The sequence below is a fragment of the Bremia lactucae genome, linkage group LG3 (genome assembly GCF_004359215.1).
Source record: "Bremia lactucae strain SF5 linkage group LG3, whole genome shotgun sequence".
NCBI classification, from domain to species: Eukaryota; Oomycota; class Peronosporomycetes; order Peronosporales; family Peronosporaceae; genus Bremia; species Bremia lactucae.
In genome coordinates, this window is record NC_090612.1 from 542086 (window position 1) to 547876 (window position 5791).

Here is a 5791-nt window from a genome sequence, read left to right on the forward strand (position 1 = left end):
GGGTTGGTAGTGAGTGGTAGCTGTGGCATGCTCGCATGGAACACACGACGAAAATCGATCTAGTAAGACAGAGCGAGCTACACGCGGTATGCGGATGTGAAGCAGGGTATTACAAAATATGCGGAGGACACATGAAGGGTAAGCAGACGGTTGACTCATTTCCATCACGATAGCTTACAGACAACACGTGTTTTGGAGCTCGTACACACGGAGGGTGTTCACGATATGTGCTGACGTTGAAGATTTTTTCACGGGTTGTGGTGGCGAAGGCTGATCTCGTCGATATTGGTGGGAATTGGTCGAGACGCTTCCGTCACGTGTCAAGACTTCCTCTATGGAGACGCGACGAAGACTTAAGTATAGTGGGCGGAAGAAATGCTTTGTTGATTTTTCGGCGTTTGCAGCTTGGAAGTCGATTACAGTAACTTGGCTGCATTATCTCCTCGTCACCGTCTCCTTGTATTCGAGCATCGCTGCCTCATACACATCACGGCAGTCTTCAGTCGGCTCTGTCCGGTATCTTGCGGCAGCTTGGTCAAGTGCAACACGAGCGGTATTGACTGCTTAAGTGTCTTCCATACGAAGCTTCTTTTGCAGATTGTGGGGGGAACTGCTTCTTAATAATACTTTTTTCCACTTCTGCCAGGTGTAATGGGAATAGGCCAAGTCTCTTATTCAGCTCACTAAAAGAGGAGACTGAACCGTGGCGATGAAACGTTGGAGGGCACTTGCGAGGTTGGAGGTAAAATGACAACTGAATTGAAACGCTGTTATGGCTCCTGTCGCTACTCCTAATTAGCCTCAAGGGCTCCTAGAGGTTTTACAAGTAAAACCTACACATGCATGAATAAAACCTACGAACTGATATTTAAAACCTTGGGTACACTGAGGTTCAACCCATAGGACCTTGATCTTGAAGTCCTGTGGAAAATTCCCTGCGAAGTGATTGGCTCACGCACTCACTCCAACCGGTAGAGACACGTTGGACGCGTCACCAGTGTAGTTCCCAAGCAGGAACCATCATTCTGTACTTGAATGTAAACCTTGGACTTCGACTGGGAAGCTTTTAACTTGAACTTAAAACTCTCATGTCGACGATGCAGTGTCGCCAGATGGTTTCTAGGAAGATGAGTAATGACGATGCGGCGTCATCACTTCGTCTAGAGCACAACTGGCTACCTTTAGCCCTGGCTCCCATGTCTTACCCTGTAGAGACATATCTCGCTTCCCTCCGTCTCATCTCCGGTGCCCAGCACCTTTGAGATATGTACTATGGTAAGTACTAAGACATGTAATGAGAGGCCCATTACACCAGGACTTGCCTGGGTTTGATACTGTGCGCTACTGATTGCGGATGACTTCAACTTCATATATTCAAGAAGATACCGCGGGAATTTTCAGTAGCTCCTGCCATGGATCTGAGAGCCTGACTTGAAACTGACACTGTGCGTAATGTGGTCACCGGCACGCTTGGAGCTTAAGTACTTGGCACCGTGAAAGATCTGGTAGCAGAACGGTCCAGACATCAGTATGAAGTCGAGTCTGTTCTTTCGAGACATAGGACCGGTAAAGATACGCTTGGAACTGTTGCGGATACGCCACGCGTCGACCAAGCCGAGTGTCTCCAACCAATCAAGGCAGCTAGAGCGAATCAGATTGTAGCGCACAATTGTGCTTGAATGTCGATTCAAGATGGAAGCGGAAGGTACCGAAGTGGTGACGGTCTGCAAAATTAGTCCCATGAAGACAAGAGACAGAGTGCTTGGAGAGAAGATGCTCGATCAAAATGTGTCCATTTTTCTTCACGCCAATTGGTGTTCCCTCTCAGAACACTAGCATTTGTCCAGGAGGGCTTCAGGGCCGAGAGCACTTTAGCAGCGTGTGGCAAGACCGTCCGTTACCAGCTGCATCGATCCGTATTCTGCTAACATCAACGCCGACTCTTCCATGACGTATTCACCGTCAAGTTTGCGCAGCTTTTCGATTTCATCGAGTGGGCGCCTTTGCCACTGGACTTGACGCCGCTACTCCATGCAGTGAGCTCCAAGATCTGAGCGGAGCAGTCTAAGAAGCGCGTTGGAATGTAGCAGTCGCACTGGCGACGCCCCTTATGAGCGATATATTACGCCAAAACTAATGACTCGAGGTCAGTATCGGACACGTTTGCGTGAGAAGCAGCGAGTACGGCAGTGCACCTCATCAAGTGCTCCACAACACGGCAAATCCTGAAACCACACAATACGAATCGATCTTCAAGCAGAAGCTGGAGCTGGGACATTTACGCGTGTTCGGATCACAGGATCACGGTCATATTGAAAACGTCAAAAGGACAAAGCTGGACTCCAAGAGTTTTCGGTGCCTGTTTCTCTGTCGTGCAGAGAATGCAAAAGGGTACCGCGTGTTTGACCAAAATCATTTTAAGGTCAACGTTTTGCGGTCGTTGAGTCTCGAAGAGCGTAAAGGGGACGGCAGATATACCACGGATATATCATAGCAAGGAAGTCAACGCGCATAATTAAAGAAGGTGACGATGCCGTCAAGAACCATGATGTAGCGGGGTGTATCGTTACATGTAATTAATACTTAAAGGTTGTTAATTAATATATTATCTAAAAAAGGTAGATAATATTTGGAGGATATAACCTTAAATAGTAATGTTCAGAAATCTTATCTATAAATAGGTAAAGGCCATTATATCTAATTATCCCGCAGACTAATCAAATATAGATGTAAACAAAAGAGAGAGACAAATAAGATAAGATAAGATGAGATTTTAATTGCATGTTTAGTATTAGTTTATAATTAAGTTAGAGTTAACAGATGGAAAGAAGAGATACTTAATTGTATTAATACATTTTTCATTTTACCCTCTTTAAGCTATTTACCTTAAAGAGAAGTCTTCCTCTGCACGTACAAGTGTACGTGAAATAACGTAAGGCACCACTCGCAACTGGACCAGTGCGAAGTGGGCTTGTATGGAAGCAGTACAAGTCGTAGTGCCCCGTTACACCTGGTAGCACTTGTTGGTCCGTCCAAGGACCACATTTCCTTCATCTAACATGGACATGTTAGATGATAGTGGGAGTACGCATCACGTTTCCCGTGAAAGCTACTCCTTTTTAAGTGACATAGAAAGGAGTGCTGTCGAACGAATGAGTTAGACCGTAGGAAACGATGCAATCTTGGCAATGCTGTCCAATTTGGACAGAGATGCCCTCCATTCAGCCATCGCCAAGTTCATCCAACATGAACTTGACGAGATGAAGGAGAAGGTAGCCTTGCTGAATCAGCAAGGCTCTCAACAGGCAGAACTGTTGAGGTTACAACAGGTACAGACCCGTGTACCTGGATGACGTAAACGCTTCGTCCCGAAACCTTAAAGATTGACATCTATAAGTAAAGGGGAGTCGAAGAAGACTCCCTCTTGAGATGCTTTGTCGAGTTTAACGATGCCATAAGGGCACGCCACATCGTCGACGAGCAAGTGCAAGTCGCATTCGCTCAATCAAATTTGGCATGTCGTGCCAAAACTTGGGCATTGTACCTTAGGTTGCGCGACCCAAACGTCTTTGGGTCGCTAGAGGCTTTTAACGCCCGGCTCAAACAGATGTTTGAACCGCCAAGGGCTGAGTCCAGAGCTCGTTCAGAGCTTCTAAAACTCAAGCAAGGCAAGCGTGATGTTCACGCATATGCCCAGCACATACGACTCTTAGCGAGTTGTATAACAAATAACCCAGTCCATGAACACGCGTACATTACGGTGTTCATGCAAGGTCTTACGGATGGTCCCGTAAAGACCCACCTGTTCCGCTTGGAACTGGATACGCTTGAAGAAGCAATATCCGTTGCGGAATAGGAGGACTTTAGCTTGAGACAGGCTCAAGCTAGTTCGTCATCGTATCGTCCTCCAAGACGACACGAGTTAGGAGGTCCAGAACCCATGGACCTTTCCTACGTCGAAAGCGAGAGACTTCGCTTTCGAACAATAAGCGATCGCAGAAACGTCATCGTTGCCAAAATAAGGACACTACGCTCATGAGTGTAGTGCCCCAACGCCCAGCACCGAAAGGTACTGAACGTAATTTTGGACCGTATGCCAAAAAGGGCAACGGTCGCGGGTCCGACGTTGTTGCGAAATCGCAACACCAAGGCGGACTGCAAAAAAACGGTCGGGATCAGTAGGGGTGCAACGCCCTACTGATCCAGCAACCTACAGAGAATTTGCAAATCTCTTGACTAAAGTTGCTCCAGACACACAATCGGTATGTGTCTGCACCTGGTGATGAGGTATCCCTCATCATCTTGAAATTAAAAGTGAGAAATGATTTGTCACTTCGAGCCCTAGTTGACTGCGGAGCGTCGAACAGCTTTATTCGTCGCCAGTTTTTAGAGGGTCGTAGGCTCAAATATGTTGAGCGCGACATCCCTCCAACGAGGATGACGGTGCGTCTAGCGACAGGCGCATCGATAACAGTAATGAAACGCGTAGTGAAATTTCACTACACGTTAAGAGATTTACAGTATGATGATGATTTCATCGTACTGGATTTGGGGGGGGGGACAAATTTGATGTCATCCAAGGTTTACCCCCTTGACTCAGAAAATACGAGCCAAGGATCAGCTGGCAGCATGGATCCGTAAAGATGCCTGCCACTTGAACATCATATGGCCATCTGATGAACGTCTTGGATCGTCCACAAGCGTGTGGATGTACTACGAGTGACTGCGATGGCCTCACTTGTGGTACGGTCGTTAGTACAACTGCACAAGATCACAGTGTGATTACCAATCACACTGTGGGGTCAGCTGCCGGCGGCTGTGTCAATGCACAGGCAGCGCCGAAGGTCCACCACTCGAAGAAGTCGAGTGGATTGAGACATGAACGTACGCCTGGCGAGCGTCATTCAAGGAGTATACCGGTTGCCCCAAAGGGACAACACGATGATCCTAGGTCGAGTAGAGAGTCGACCGTAGAGGACCCGACTGTGATAGCGCAATCACACTCGGAAGACGTTGAGGGAAGAGGTCCCTACGAACTTGAGGAGAAATCTTCTCAAATAGTCGAAGTAACTAGACTTCAAGATCCCGAGGAATTAATTCCTCGACAGCCTGTGGATAAATCCCAGGAAGAAACTGAGACATTAAATGTCTTGGTTAATAACGGTTCAAGAGTAGGCGCTTATACTCTTGATCTGTATGCGCCTCCGAAGTTAACTTCGGAGATAACTCAATTACCAACCCTAGAACCTAAGCGGTTCTTGAGAGATCTGCATGGTGGTAAAATCAAGCAGATCTGCGTACTCGTCACAGAGGACGATTACGTAACCGACATTCGGTCAGCGGTAATTTTTGCAGAGAACGAACGGGTTCTCAGCAGCTCATCGATGGACGAAAGTGTCCTCGATGTGAAGACTCGGATTGAAAGATACACTACTTAATCTTGGGAGTCACTCAAGGGAAATCCTCTATACGAGGATTTAATAGAATTCAGGGATGTATTCCCTGAAGCAGTTCCATGCGAGTTGCCTAAGGATAAAGGCACTCGACATGAGATCGAGCTCAAACCGGGCTCGAAGTACTGTGTCATGAAGCAGTGGCCACTGCCTCGTGAACAAGTACTTGCGATCGATAAATTCTTTACCGATCGAGTAAAAGCGGGCCATGTAAGGGAGTCAACCTCCCCACATAGCTCTCCGACCTTCTGTGTGCGAAAGGCCACAGGAGGGTGGCGGATAGTGCACGCATTCAACAAACTGAATGCTGCAACAGTACCGGCTCAAACGCCGATACC